Here is a 15804-nt window from a genome sequence, read left to right on the forward strand (position 1 = left end):
TAGAAGGTCTGCTTTGTGGAAAGTCCAGCTTTTTCATCTTCAAACAATCAACATTCATCTAACTTCTCAGCCCTAATTACACAGTAACTAAATAAAAAAGAACTTCCAGATTTAACAAATTTGATTTCTCCCAAATTTAAGTGTTGACTGCAAATTTAATTTAGGGGCTCACAAATCTATTGAGCAGATCCTCCTGGTTGTTTTAAATCAACTTAAGGAGTCAAAACACGCAAGCAATATTTCAATCCTATTTTACTGTTAATTGACACATGATAATTATACTTATTTATAGGGTACAATCTGATGTTTCCATACATGCATACATTGCATAGCCATCAAATCCGGGTAATTAGCACATCCAGCACCTCAACTAGAGAGCAATATTTCAAAGATTGCAAAACTAATTGGTGCTTGATATAAAAATGGCTACCTGCAATGTGATACTAATTCCATTGTCTGCGTTTCTGCGGCTCTGTTTTGTTCTCCTTAGTACCCTCAGTACCCTTAGTACCTCCTTAGTACTTCCTCACTCACCATAGCCAAGGCTGTCTAGAATGAGTCAATGCTTTAAGTCTCTTTAGGACCTGTGTGTGCCCCGGCGCGCGCGCTCGAGAGAGAGACTTAGAATATTTTATTTTTATTCAAAGTGATCTTTCAGAGGCCTGGGAACACGTCGGTGCTGTATATTCCTCCAGTGCAAACACAAAAGAGGAAAAGGCAAGAGGAGGAAATAGTTTAAGGTGTGTTTCCAAGGCAGGGCAGCTGCAGCACCGCGGCCCACCGACTGGCTGACTCAGAGCCCGTCCGAAGTCGGCCGCGGCCCAGCACCGGGCTCCGCAGACACGACCCGGGCGCCGCCCAGCCCCGGGGCGTCCCTGCCGTCCGCACCCCGGTCCCCGTGGCCGCGACCCGGGCCCGCAGCACGCACGCTCCCGCCCCAGCCGGTCTCCGCCTTTCCTCCGGCCCTGGGTTTTTGCGCAGCCGCCGGGGGCATCCCGGCTCCCTCTTGGGCGGTCTGGCTGCGTGCACTTCCCGCGCCTCTGCTGCGTGGGGCTACGGGGCTGTCCCCCGGGGCGTGCGGGGGCCGTGCGCGGCGCAGGCCTTCCCCCTACCCCGGGTTCACCCCGTTCACCAGCGAGGGGAGCCGGTGCCGCCCTGCTCCGGGCTGGGGGCAGGGGCTGAGGCCAGCGGGAAGACGAGGGTGAGCAGGGGGCGCTGGGGACTGCACCTCCGGGGACCCCCGCCTCCGTGCTGACCTCACGCCGCCCAAGTGTGGCCGCGGAGTCGCGCGGGGCCGTGGGCGTTCAGCGGGCTCAGCTTCCTGGGCTCGCGTGGGCTGGGCCTAGGACCTGGGTCCTGGGCCCTGGGCCCGCCCCTTCCCCGTGACCCAAAAAGCTCCTCTGGAGGCACCATCGCGTCCTATGTCCCCTGGGAAGCGCCCACCCAGGGTCTGTCACTGGCCCTGCAGGTCCCCGTGGTTTGGGGGACGTCCCAGGCTCTGGTGCTGGGGGAACCGAGCCTGGGCAGGGGCCGCAGCAGGCCGGGGAGCAGCCGGAGGATGGTTTTGGTGCGACGGGCGCCCCTCCTGGGAACCCACACCCCTCCTTGCTGCCTCTGTCCCGCGCCCCAGGTCTGTTACCTCCCGCTGGGTCCTGCTGAGGCCGCTTCCCAGCTCTGCAAACCTGGTGTCTGCAGAATCTCTCCGGCCTGGGCTGGGCACCCCGGGCCCTCCTGTGGTGGGGGAGGGGAGACGTCAATCAAATCAGTGACAGCTGCCACCTAGGAGACCACAGGAGGTATCCTGGGCCGCCTTCAGGAAGCCTGAAGCCATTGGCCTCTTCCTGCCCCCTTGTCACAGTCCCCCTGGAGTGCGCTGGGGTGTGCTCACCTGCCCTGCCCTTGGGTCTCCGGAGACGGGGCTGTGCCGTGGGAGGCCAGAGGCATGGCATCCGGTAGCAGAACAGTGGGGCCGGCTGCAGGGCTGCAGCCTGTCCCCCGGGGTGTGCACGGATCAGTCTGCAGCTGGGACTGTTCCTGAGACCACCAGCGTGAGTGTGTGCGAGAACGTATCCAGGGACAGTGCCAGGGCTGTGAGACGCACAGCACCCGTCTGCGGCTTCTCAGATCCCATTGGCTTCTTTTCTGTTTGTAGAGTGGACTCTGCCCCTGGTACTTGACCCCTCAGGGGGACCCCCAGGCCTCAGCCCCAGCGGGAGTCTGAGAGTCCGCTTCCAGTTGCAAGGCAGAGGGTAAGTGTCTATCTCCCTGGGGGCCTCATTGTGCCTCCTGCCCAGGCACACTGACACCCTGGGGCTCTCTGTCACCAGCACATGGCCCTATCTTATCCCTACTGGGGCGGGCCTCCCCGGACAAGTTTGCTGTGTTGCCTCCCCAGATGCACCCACACCTCTACGGCTCCAGGACAACGGGGACCCCACTTACATTTCAGCAATGTTGCTCTGACTCCGGGGAGCAGAGTGGACGAGAACCTGTGTCCGAGGCTCCTGCCACCGTCCAGGCGGCACACGGTGGCAGCTTGGACAAAGAAGGTACAGTGCAGGGTGACTGTGGTTAGGTGGGGCATGCACGTGGAAAGAGAGGGGACTGGGTTTGTTGCGGATTGGCTAAGGGCAAGGGGCGAAGTCGAGGATGATTCTAAGATGTGTGTCCTCGTCACCTGGGCGAGTGATGGTGCTGTTTATCGAGGTGTAGCACACTGGGGAAAGTGCAGATTTGGGCTGTGGGATTGGCAGGTGCTCAGTTAGCCCAGTTTGGGAGCACTTCAGCATGAGTGCCTGTTCTGTGTCCAGGGGGAGATGTGCTGGAGTTCAGGGAGAGGTGGGGTGAGGAATAAAGGCGGGGTCTTCACTGTGTGTAGGTGTTTGAAATCCCGGGGAGGAAGCTGGTCCGTGCCTGGGCTCCAGCCCTCGGAATGGGGAGTGAGACCACTTGGGTGCGTGCTGGCAGAGAAGGGGTCAGGAGCCCAGGGTGTAAAATGCTGTGGGTAGTGCGGTGAGGCCGGCGCCCATCACCGTTGGGGATGGCAAGGTCATGGTGATTTGGGAGAGGAGCATTAGCCCGTGTAAAGTCTTGTTTGGAGCGGCCCGGGAGAACTGCAGGTGAGGCCGTGGGATACTTCACATAAGGAACAATCCGGAGGAGTTTTGTGTAATGGGAGCTGACAAATAGGCTGGTAATTGGAGAGAAACAGGGAGTGGGGGAGCTTTTTAAAGACGTTTGTAAAACAGCCTGTTAATTTAAATCTATTTTACACACCTTGACTGAGATACACTTTACAGCCTGTATTATTCAATCCCTTTATGTGTGTAGTTCAATGATTTGTACCAAGTTGTGCAACCATCACCATAAACCAGCTTCAAAACGTTGCCGCCCCCACCCCCACCTCCCAGTAAAATCTCATTTACAGTTTATCCAGGTCCCACCTGCAGCTCCAGGCAGGCACTTAATCCGCTTTTTGTTTCTCTAGAATTGCCTTTCATGGGAATGTCACATAGGGAAATCATACAATGTGCTGTCACTTGCGTGGGGCTTCTGCTTATTGTGGGGTTCATGCATGTTGCAGCAAGCACCGGTGTTCTGACCCTCGGTGTTGCTGTGTCATAGCGTTGTGAGGACAGGCTGCATTTATTGATCCTTTCACCTGCTGATGGGTGTTTGGGTGGGAGAAGTTTACTATTGAAGGTGGGGCTTGGATTAGTCTGCTTGAGCTGCTGTGAGAAAATGCTACAGACGGGGTGACTCAAACAGCAGATGAACCTAGTTCTCTCCTAGTTACGGAGGTTGGGAACTCAAGGTCAGGACCAGCATGGCTGGGTTGGCTTGCGGATGGCCACCTTCTTGCGGTGGCCCCGTGGGACTTTTCCTCTGCCTGCGTGTGAGAGGGGGTGATAGGGGTGGGGGAAGGGAAGGAGAGCACCTCTGGTGTTGCCTCTTCTCCTAAGGACACCAGTCTTCTGAGATTAGGGTTCCACCCCCAGTGATCTCAGTGAATCCTGAAGGCCCTTTCTCTGTCTACACTGGGGGTTAGGATTTGATAGGAATTTTGGGGGGGACACGATTCAGTCCACACCAAGGATACCGTATCATCCTTGGCTGACTTGGTACGGGGTTTCTCATCTGCGGTGCTGCTGACGTCTTTGGTTCCAATCATTCTTTGTTGTGGGGACGGTCCTGGGCAGTGTAGGCTCTTAGACTCCCTGATCTCTCTCCCATCAGATCCCACTAGCACAATCCCAGCGGTGACAGCCCGGAATGTTCCCAGGCACTGTGAAATGTTCCTGAGGGGAGCTAGAGGACAGAACATTTACTCTTGGCTGAGAAACACTGATGGGGTAGGAAGGAAATTGATGGAGAGAGGGAGAAAGGAGAGAGAATGCAAGAGTAACTCAGTTCCTGTTGAGCAGGTGATGGGCGAGCAGTGTGCTGATTGGCTCCAGATGGGAGCAGAAATAATTCATCTACTGGGGCAGGAGGAAGGACACAGAGTGGTAGATTTGCTGGGGAGAGGATGTGCTAGTCTTCTTTTTCTTTTATTCTATTGATACCTGGTAATTTTACATCTTTATCGGATGCATTACAATGTTTCAATGTATGTATATGCTGTGTTATGATCAATCAGGGTGATTAGTGCCTCTGTCACCTTAAACATTTAGCATTTCTTTGTTGTGAGATTATTCAAAATCCTCTTTCCTAGCTGTTTGAAATACAGGATGCGTGACTGCTGTGCAAAGATCCCTACGGTGTTAAGGAATACCAGAACTTACTTATGCTGTCTAGCTGTAGCTCTGTCTTCACTCCCCATCCCTCTTCAGCCTATGGTAACCATTACTTTAAAAAAATTTATTTGGAAGGCAGAGTGATGGAGAGAGAGAGAGGTGGAGACAGAGGGGGAGATCTTCAGCTGCTGGTTCACTCCCCGGTGCCTACAACAGCCAGGTTTGTGCGAGACCAAAGTCGAGCCTGGAACTCCATCTGAGTTTCCCACGTGGGCGGCAAGAGTCCAAGTATTTGGGCATCCTTCTCTGTCTTCCCAAGTGTATTAGCAGGAAGGTGGATCAGAAGCAGAGTAGCTGAGACATGACCCAGAGCTCTGATATCCCAAGAGGTGGCTTTGACCTGCTGTCCCACAACTCCTGCCCAGCACTGTGCTCCTTCTGTGAGGTGAACTTCTTCAGATCCAACAAACGAATGATCATGATGTATTTTTTTAAGATTTATTTATTTATTTGAAAGTCAGAGTTACACAGAGAGAATAGAGGCAGAGAGAGAGAGAGAGAGAGAGAGAGAGAGAGGTCTTCTATCTACTAGTTCACTCCTCAACTGGCTGCAACAGCCGGAACTGCACTGATCTGAAGCCAGGAGTCCCCTATGTGGGTGCAAGGGCCCAAGGACTTGGGCCACCGAATACTGCTTTCCCAGGCCATAGCAAAGAGCTGGATCGGAAGTGGAGCAGCTGGGACTAGAACCAGTGCCCAGATGGGACGCTGGCACTTCAGGCAGGGCGCTAACCTGCTGAGCCATAGCATTGGCTCCAATGATGATGTATTTGTCTTTCTGTGTCTGGCTGCTTTAAGTTAGCACAGTGTCTTTCAGACTCATTTATGTTGTTGGAACCAGCAGGATTTCATCCCCTTTATGGTTGAATAATATTCTAGCATGTTTATAACCACAGTGGGAAAAGGGTAGTCTGAAATAAATGGATTTCCATATGCAAAAGAATGTAACTTGACCCCTCTCTCTTACCATATACAAAAATCAACTCAGAAATGAACCAAAGACTTATTTGTAATGTCCGCATCCACGTAACTAGTAGCAGAAAGCGTGGTTTCTTACATTTGTGTTTCTCAGTGAAATCGGTCATCTCTGGGGAGAGCAGGGTCGTGCTGCCCACAGTCAGCCATGTTTGATTGAGAAAATGTCTGCGGGACGGGGAACTGGTGTTTCTTTGGGGGCTGATACAACCCCACTTTCCCTCAGAACGACAGCATGCTGTTTAACCCACTTCCTACAGTTCACCACATTTTCGCGTTCTTGACATAGACGTCCTGTCAGATTGGAAGTTACCTGGTGATGGGTATTCTTCTGTGCATTGTTGTGTCTCTTAGAGCAGATGGCTGCCCGTGGTGCGTGCTCAGTAAATGTGGAATGGAAATCAATTGTCATCGGAATTACATTATCTTTACTTTCTAAAGAATTTGCCTCTGAAAGTAGCAGCTCTCCTAGAACTGACTGGTAAGCTAATAGCTTGACGCAGAAATTGATGCTCTGTTACTATGATTTGGGGCACGCTTTCTTTTTCTTTCCCTAATAATAATCTTATCAATAAAGCTGGATAATGCAAGTCAGTACCTCTCAAGCTTCAATCTCTGTACAAATTTGTTGGGGTGGAGTGAAGCCAAAGGTTCTGCATTTCTACAAAACACCCAGATAATATTGATACTTTTGGTTCATGAACCACAATTTGACCAGAAGGATCCAGGCACAGAGAAGACTGGACTGCCCAAGTGACTGGAAGGGCTGAAGCCGAGAGCTAGCAAAGTCAGCACAGAAGCTGGGAGGCCGGGAGCACTGACTTCCCAAGCACCACGTGGGTTCAGACTCAGATAGGGACAGTAGGGATCAGATAGGGACAGTAGGGATCAGTGTCTTGCTGTGGGTTCAGAATTCAAAATGGCCTCGGTAGCTCAGAGACGTGGAGAGAAACCAACACAAGTGAAGGTCAGAGAGCCAAGTAAAGGACATCGTGTGACAGAGGAAAATCCCCAGCTTTTACATCTCTGATGAACAATAGATACTCGTAGAACTGAAAAATACCTGGACGTCATGCGTACCCAGGGCTGATCCTGACTCAGTAGTACAGAGCTCTGGTTTGGAAATCAAGTGTAAAAGCCCCTTGGTGGCCAGCATCGCAGAGGCCGAGAGGCTCAGCTATGACTTGATTTATGAGTCTGACACGTCTGATACAAAGCGAGGACTGATCCATGATTTTTGAGAGAGATCCAGAGATGTCAAGCCTGCAGAGACAGCTGCAGTACCGGGATTTTGCCTTGTCCCCCAGAGCCCAAATTGCAGGAGATTCTACCGTCTGACTTTTATTAATTGCGTGACTTACATAAAGCAGATATCTCACTGAATTAACTGTACCGTTGCCGCTGCCTAGGCATGTCTTATGGTGTACATACATCACTCACCTGCCCCCTCCCATGTGAAATATCCACCCAGCTGTCAAAGCTCGAGAAACCCAGGCTTCTGGGTATCAAGGTCAACTTCCACTTTAGACTGGGGCCTTTGCAGAACTGTCACTTGGAAATCCACCACTTGTCCGGGACGAGACGCTCCGCATTGTCAAGGGCAGACATACTGAGTGGCCAAGCTAGGAACCAGAGGAAAAATTCTGCCATGTTCAACCCACGGTCGGTTGGCAGCCTTGGCTGCCCCAGCTCTGGGTGGAGAGCATTCTGGGGAGGGGGAGTGAAGTAAGTTAAATCCATCTTCTTCAGGCTTTTGTACACAGGAGTGACACTTTTTTTTTTCCCCACAAGTTGTCATTAAGTGATGGTAAGATTTTATCAACAGTCGCTTCCTGAGCCCAGCTGAGTGCTGGGTACGGGGACTCCAATGTCACAGAAGCTCTGTAATCCCTCTGCCCAGTGATGTTCTCTGTGAAGAGCTGGGAAGGCGAGAGGGAATTTCTCTCCTGGTCAGTATCTTTAACACAGTCGGAGTTCGCGGCAGTGGGACATTTGAAGGGTTTTTTGTTTTTCTTTTCTGCGTGTTTTATTAGATTAAGATGACACAAAGAAGCCAGTAGATGTCTCAGTGTCCCTCTGCTACTAGGAGGGCATTTGGTCTCATTTCTGTTTTCACTACAGATAAGTGAAAATTCTGAACTGCGCAGACAGCCCTCACAAACAACAAGTTCAGGAAAATGCTATCAGAGTTTCAGTGTTTTCTTTGGCCTGAGAAATCTGATTAGTTAAATGCTAAATTGTTGCTAAAATAGATTTATCAGTGGGCAGCCTTTTGGAGAGAAATCGCTCCACCCAATTATGTCGTGATTTCTTTATTCATTAAATATTTCAGTGTCTAGACATTGGGTTGGATGTTCTATGGACATAAAAGTTGTTGTCCTCAAATGCTTGGAATAATAAAAATAGTTACTGTTTATTGGGAGAATTTGTTGTGCCAAACTTTGTACACACAATTTTGTTTAATCTTCCCAACAACCCTTCTGAAATAATATTATTCATTGAATAAAACGCATAAAGACAGAGGCTGCAAGAACATGCTAGGAATGTGTCTAAAGTCACTTAACTATGGCCAGGCGTTTAGCCTAGTGCTTAAGTTGCCCATGTCTGCCAGAGCACAGGGATTCAGTTCCCAGCTCGGGCTCCTGTTTCTAGCTTCCTGCTCATGTGGACCCTAGGAGGCAGTGGTGATGGCTCAAGTGATCGGGTTTCTGTCACTACCTGGATTATGTTCCTGACTTCTGACTGAGGTCCCGCCTGGCCCCAGACGGTGCAGGCATATGGAAAGTGAATCGGCCCACAGTGCTGGCTCGCTCTCTCTCTCTCTCTTTCCCTCTCAAATAAAAACAATAACAGAAACAAAGTCACTCAGCTAGCAAGTGGTCAGGCATATTTTTCTTTCTATAATTTGTAATTTGACCATTGCTCTGTCCTTTCTCCTGTAGGCCTCGTATGAGAGCTGCACAGGTAAGAGCATTTCTCGTCGATCCTATCAGCAGTAGGCTCTTGATCTCAGGCCTGAGTTTTTGGGCTGTCTTGAGTGTTGGCAGATGTGTGTCCTCTGAGAGTGAGCTTGACTTCTGAAAATAATCCGATGTCCTTGGCACCAGGCCTGGTAAACACGGTGTCTGATACCATTCCCATTCTAAATTGCGGTGAGACAGGACTGTTGTCTGTTTCCAGCCAAGACATCCAGATATGCTTTATTTTACTGAAATCAGCTGCACTGAGAAAGAGTTCCCACCCCATACAATTCACTCATGAAAGCCCACAGTTCAGTGACTTTCGTGGATTCACAGACTTGTGCAACCATCGGCACTATCAATTTTGGAACATTTTTATAACCACCAGAAGAAACCCTAGACCCCTTAAGTGTCACCCCTTACTCTCCTGTTTCTTGTCCCGAGCTCTGGAAAACCACTCGTCTGTTTCTATCTCTGTTGATTTGCCTGTTCTGTGTATTTCATATACATGGACTCATTCAATATGTGGTCCTTTGTGAACTGCATCTGTTTAGTTTACCACTTTATTGGGGGTGTGATTGACATGCAAAAGCTGTAGAACTTTCTTATGTACATTTTTATGTGTGAGGAGCTAAGTGTATGCCCATGAGACCGTGGCCAGTCAGTGCCATAAACGCGTCACCTCCTCCTGTCTCCTCTTTTTGTGGTAAGAGTGCTTAGCGTGAACTCCGCCCTGTCAGCACATTTTTAAGTGTGAAACAGTCTCGCTGACTGTGTCTTCTCGCTGTGCGCGCCATCTCCAGAGCTTGCGTGCCTTGCATGGCTGAACTTTCTACCCTTTGCTACTCCACGGTGGAGTGAACACGGACTTGTGACAGCCATCGTGAGTGGCCGTGCGCAGAGCCGACAGTGGCGATTCTGGTTTATTCCAGCTTTTTTGCGTCCCTGACCCTGAAGGGCTGAACGGCCTCCCCGTGAGAGGGCACAGCAGTAGACGGGGTTGGACATCACTGTTACGGATGGGTCGGCTACTCCGGGACACGCGGCGTCTCCTGCACGTCCCTCCCTCCTTTCGGTCCTTTTTGGCCTTTTGGAGCGGGATGCCGGGCTCTGCCTGGCCTTCAGAAGCTCCGCACTGGAGAATGTCTCGCAGACGCCTCCCCTGCTCCTGCTCCCCCAGGTCGGCTGGGGGTCTGGACTCGCCCCCGGTTCATGCTGAGAGCGGCGCCCAGCTCTGCCGTCCCTGGCATTGCAGGACACTGCAGTGGCCGGGCAGGCTCTAAGCCTTGCCTCAGTAATCCTGCCCACAAATCCGCCTCACGTAGGACTTCAGCTGTCCTGCATCTGTGTCGAGGGCTGGTGAGCTGCTGCGGCCCACGTGGCCTCGGGCGAGTTATTCGCCCCGAAGGGCTCTGTTTTCTCGGGGTGAAGCAGCGGTGCAGTGGTGGCGGGCTAAAGGATGCGCCCCTGTGGTTGCTCGGCTTGACTTGAACCCCCCTTCTAATCTGGGTGAGTAACTTCTCTGATTCTGCGTGTCCCTATTGGCATAATTGAAACAATGCTTCCTGTGCCATAGTTTTGTTGCGAGGATTAACACAGAAAACATGTATGGGCCATGAAGCACAGGACATACTCGGTATTAATTATTGCCATGCTGCCGTGTACTCTCGCTAATGGATGGCTTTGGAGGGACACGGTCCCTGAATCTTCTGAACTCATACGCAGATATTTGTGGGTACACACTGTGTGCACTTTCTAGGGGCAGGGCTCCGTAACACACCTGAGCCTCACAAAGTCCACCTCCCTGCTCCCCAGAATTGGATGTGAGGAACTCGTCCCGACCTCCAGCATGGGGTCAGACATCTTCCCTGCTGCTTTCTCCTGAGTGTGACCCTGAACCCTCGGGGCCGAGGTTCTCAGCCATGGTCAGTACTCAGCCCATGTGTGTGTTCTGTGTTGTAGCCATCTTCTTCCCGAGCCAACAGGAAGACCCTTGAAGGGGAGGACTTAATCGTTCTCGTGTCGCCAGTAATGGGAGGCTAAGCAGAGATCCCTAAGGCAGTACATGTCCCAGAAGCACTCATGGGAAAACCAGACGTCTGCTGAGGGACCTCCTGAAGCCACTGCTCTGCAGGCTTGGTTGGGAGGATCGGGGGAAGATCTGAGCCGCTCAGAGCCAGATCCCAAGGGTGCGCGCACTCAACTGTATCCTCTAGGGCACCAGAATTTTCCTTTGCCCAGTGTGATTGCTCTGCAGGTTGGGACAAGTTGGTAAAATGTGGGAATAACAAGTGTGCTTGAAAACACCGTGGCTCATGTTGCTTAAGCAATTTTGATGGGGAGAGAAAAGGGGAAAGCAGGTCATACCTGTTCTGCATCGTGAAATAAAACTGTAGTCAGACTACAAGGAAATCTTTTGCTTGGCTTGCCCAAGTGATTCAGGGAAAATCGGTGGTGTTTTTGGCCCGAACATCTGGACTGTTGCCATCATATTCTGTTTGACTCATGGAAACATTTTTTTTTGGAACTTAGGGATCTAAGTATAGAGAAAAGAGCTTTCTTAAGAATTCTATTAAAATACTAAGAGTAGGCTTTTTAAAAAGCGAGCCCTACTGAGTTTGGGAAGATTCAAAACAGGTATTTACCTGTTCGATTTCTACCTTCTGTTGGTACCGTCTTTCTTCTAAATCCATGAAAGGAACTATGTACCAGGTCACTTCCCCGCCCAGGGTTTGTATATCATTCTAGAGAAGGTAAAATAGTTCACAAAGCACTTAATTGCCCTTTGCTTTTTCAAACTATATATTTATTTTCATGTAAACATGCAGGAAAATCTGAAGATTGAGAGAAACTAATCACTTAAAATATGACCACTCATACTCACATAATCACTTACCAATTATTGCCATTTTTAAGGTATTTCTTGTGTATATTTAAAGGTGGTAGTGAGAGTGTACATGTAGGTTTGTGTCTTGCAGTATTTTTCTTGAGGAGGTAGTCTTTATAACTGTCATAGTGGTACTATGCCATTTCATTGAGTGTATGTGTCATTATTTACTTACATGAGAGCACTTCAAAAAATCTATGGAAAATGGATTAAGAGGGGGAGTAGGGAAGAAAAAAATGGGTTAGAAGATAGTGTATTTTGGAAAGCCAAGACACTGTGGCCAAAAATGACCTACATGAAAGATCTCTGTGAGTGAGATTCCAGTGGCAAGAAGGGGCCATTAAAGAAGGAGGTACCTTTCTCTGAAGGGAGGAAAGAACTTCCACTTTGATTATGGCCTTGTCTAAATAAGGTCGGAGTTTGTGGACTCAAGAGGCTTCCATAGCCTTGGCAGCTCGTGACAAGAGCCTCGGGTGATCACTGATGTCATAAATAAGAGTGTCAATTGTTAAATCAACAACGGGAGTCACTGTGCACCTGCTCCCCATGTAGGACCTCTGTCCTTAATGTGTTGTACTATGTGAATTAATGGTAAAACTAGTACTCAAGGAGTACTTTATACTTTGTGTGTCTATGTAGGTGCAAACTTTTGTAATCTTTACTTAGTATAGAGTTGATCTTCTGTATATAAAGATATTAAAAATGAATCTTAATGAAGAGTGGGATGGGAGAGGGAGTAGGAGGTGGGGGTGGGTGGGTGAGTATGGGGGGAAGAACTGCTATAATCCAAAAGTTGTACCAATGAAATTTGTATTCATTAAATAAAAGCTTTCTATAAAAAAGAAAATTAAAAAAGATAGTGTACTTTGCTGCAAAAAGTCTTGAAACCATGCAGAGGTTTTTCTTTTTTCTTTTTTTTTTTTTTTTGACAGGCAGAGTGGACAGTGATAGAGAGAGAGACAGAGAGAAAGGTCTTCCTTTGCCGTTGGTTCACCCTCCAATGGCTGCCGCGGCCAGCACAATGCAGCCGGCGCACCGCGCTGATCCGATGGCAGGAGCCAGGAGCCAGGTGCTTTTCCTGGTCTCCCATGGGGTGCAGGGCCCAAGCGCCTGGGCCATCCTCCACTGTACTCCCTGGCCACAGCAGAGAGCTGGCCTGGAAGAGGGGCAACCGGGACAGAATCCGGCGCCCCGACCGGGACTAGAACCCGGTGTGCCGGCGCCGCTAGGCAGAGGATTAGCCTAGTGAGCCGCGGTGCCGGCCCATGCAGAGGTTTTTCATGATACACGCTTTCTATAAACTTCTGAAGACTCCTCCCCTGTTGTCCTACTGATAAATGTTTAGATTGTTTCCTTGGTGTGCAACTGTATATCGCACGCTACAGTGAGTGTCTTAGTGCATAGGGTTTCCTGCAGGTCCAGTCCTTCCACTCTCCATTCCCCAAAGTAAAGCCAGGGCACTGGGCTTCTGCATGGGAAGGCTTGGAAGCTGTCGATGTGCACCTCCCACCGTCTTCCCGAAAGGCTTCCAGTGATTTACGCTGGCAGCTGCCTAATGAATTTTCCAGAGTTCTTGCTCAGTTTTCATTTGAATAGTGATATGGAGATGGACTGCCTGGAATGACCTTCCAGGGTGCATTGTCCTTGGGATTGCCCTGGGGACCGATGGGAGTCAGGTCCCCTCAGGAATCAGCCTGCAATCATGATCTCACCTTCTCACCACTAAGAGGCCCCTGCCGTGTTCCAAGGCTCTCAGCCGGGAGGGCGAGAGGAAGGAACAGGTGGATGTCACGAATCGGTTGCAGTTAACCTCTGGGGTCTGCTCGGAACCATCGGTTCATCTTGCAGGGCATCGTTTACCACTGAATGAGAAAGGAAGGTCTGTGTCCTGCATCAGATCTCAGTTTGCGCAGGACCCCTGTATTGGCTGATTGTTCCACTGATTGTGTTCATGGATGCTTGGTACTGCGTCCTTAGCACCTGAGAGACTGCCTGGAGGAAGAAGGTACTCAGTGCATTTTGCTAAATGCAAGAATGGGTGAGGAGCGGCATGGGAGGTAAGAGAGGCCTTGTTTCAGAGGGATGTGTAGCAGACGTTGCTGCCTGCCAACCAAGCATAGATTTTGCTCTTCTTCCTTATTAACTAAACTCATTTTATTTCGGGTAGCAATGTACCTGGAGAAGTAACTCAGTGCCCAGTCTTTCCATGTCGCTATCATGTGACAGAGTTTGAGTCCATGAGGTATGCAGGCGCAATTTCAGAGCTTCTAGGAAAGCACATTTTTTCTCCCTCCCTCCCTCCTTCCAAAGATTTATTTATTTATTGGAACATCAGAGTTACAGAGAGAGGAAGAGACGCACACACACAGAGCAAGAGAGAGACAGAGAGACCTCCCATCTGCTGGCTCACTCCCAGATGGCCATGAAGGCCAGGACTGGGCCAAGCCAGAGCCCGGAGCCAGGAGCTTCTTCCATGTCGGGGGCAGGGGCCCCAAAACTTGGGCCATCCTCCACTGCTTCTTCTAGGTCATTAGCGGTGAGCTGGATTGGAAGTGGAGCATCCAGGACGCAAATCATTGTCCTTAAAGAATACAGTGTCAGCCAGTGCCGCGGCTCACTAGGCTAATCCTCCGCCTTGCAGCTCCAACACACCGGGTTCTAGTCCCGGTTGCCCCTCTTCCAGGCCAGCTCTCTGCTGTGGCCAGGGAGTGCAGTGGAGGATGGGCCAAGTCCTTGGGCCCTGCACCCCATGGGAGACCAGGAGAAGCACCTGGCTCCTGCCATCGGATCAGCGCAGTGTGCTGGCCGCGGCGGCCATTGGAGGGTGAACCAACGCCAAAGGAAGACCTTTCTCTCTGTCTCTCTCTCTCTCACTGTCCACTCTGCCTGTCAAAAAAAAAAAAAAAAAAAAGAAAGAATGAAAGAAAAGAGTACAGTGTCAGCACTGCAGGCAGCAGCTTTCCCTGCTGTGCCACAGGGCCAGCCCCTTTTCCTGCTTTCTTATATTTTTGTGAGCCTTGAGGTGGAGCGCATCTTACCACCCGCACGTGATGAAGGTAAGGATGAAAGCCGTGGGCTGAGGGTGGCAGAGAGGACACAGGAGGAGCAGGGATGCCAGCGCTGTCGTGGGCTGCACCTCAGCCCTGGACTTAGTTTTGAGAGAATGAAGCCCTTTTTTAGGCAAACCACTCCGGTGGGGTTTTCTGTTGCATACACTGATTGCCATCCTTTTTGGTGCAAGGAACTTGGGACCCAGGATGTTTCTTTCGCCCAAGGTCATGATGAGAGCCCTGACCACAGAGAAGACCAGACACGTAGGTCTACTTAGCTAAACCAGCTCGCTGATTCCCCCAAACACTCCTGCTGGGGTTTGAATGTGTCCTGCGAAGTCCATGTGTTGGGAACTTAACCCTCAATGCAGCGGCGCTGAGAGGGGGCACCGTGAAGAGGTGATCAGGTGCTGAGGGCTCAGTCATCGTGGGTGGTTCATGTTGCTGTCACAGCAAGAGTGGCTGCATTAGCACAACAGTGGGTTTGTTGCAACAGTGAATTTGACTCTCATGCCCCCTCGCCCTTCACCTTCCTGATTGGGATGATGTAGCAAGGATACCTTCGCCCATCACTCTAGCCTCCACAGCTGAAAGAAGTAAATGTCCATTCTTTATACATTGCCCAGTTCGTGGTATTCTGTTATGGCAACACAAACGGACCAAGGAAAACTGTTTCCATGATTAGCAATTTTAGCAATTTTAGACTGCAAGAGCCCTTAAAAGTGCTTTGAGATTAAATGCATTGTTTAATTTTTTTTTTTGGACAGGTAGAGTTAGACAGTGAGAAAGAGAGAGACAGAGAGAGAGAGAGAGAGAGAGAGAGAGAGAGAAAGGTCTTCCTTCTGTTGGTTCATCCCCCAAATGGCTGCTGTGGCCAGCGCTGCACTGATCCGAAGCCAGGAGCCAGGTGCTTCCTCCTGGTCTCCCATGTGGGTGCATGGCCCAAGCACTTGGGCCATCCTCCAGTGCCCTCCCAGGCCACAGCAGAGAGCTAGACTGGAAGAGGAGCAACCGGGACAGAATCCAGCGCCCCAACCGGGACTAGAACCTGGGTTGCCAGCGCTGCAGGCGGAGGATTAGCCTATTGAGCCACGGCGCCAGCCAGATTAAATGCATTTTTGAGTATTTTGGGAAGA

At 50.5% G+C, this 15804-nt stretch overlaps 1 long non-coding RNA gene across 7 annotated transcripts in view; it reads left to right on the forward strand.

Moving 5' to 3' along the window:
* The first annotated feature begins 627 nt into the window (after nt 1–627).
* LOC103352266 (uncharacterized) overlaps nt 628–15804 on the forward strand; it is a 46052-nt gene continuing 30875 nt past the window's right edge. Inside the window, exons 1-4 of one of the 7 annotated variants that reach the window (XR_016234329.1) lie at nt 629–1201; nt 2153–2249; nt 2396–2549; nt 6126–8643. This is a non-coding gene — a long non-coding RNA (uncharacterized LOC103352266). Of the gene's footprint in view, nt 1202–1298; nt 1631–1658; nt 1797–1820; nt 2049–2152; nt 2250–2395; nt 2550–6125; nt 8644–15804 lie in introns of those variants that run through there. The other 6 variants (XR_007923118.3, XR_007923116.3, XR_519757.5 and 3 more) reach the window with 6 other exon arrangements.

The sequence above is a fragment of the Oryctolagus cuniculus genome, chromosome 5 (genome assembly GCF_051225735.1).
Source record: "Oryctolagus cuniculus isolate XC-2025 breed Fujian yellow rabbit chromosome 5, ASM5122573v1, whole genome shotgun sequence".
NCBI classification, from domain to species: Eukaryota; Metazoa; Chordata; class Mammalia; order Lagomorpha; family Leporidae; genus Oryctolagus; species Oryctolagus cuniculus.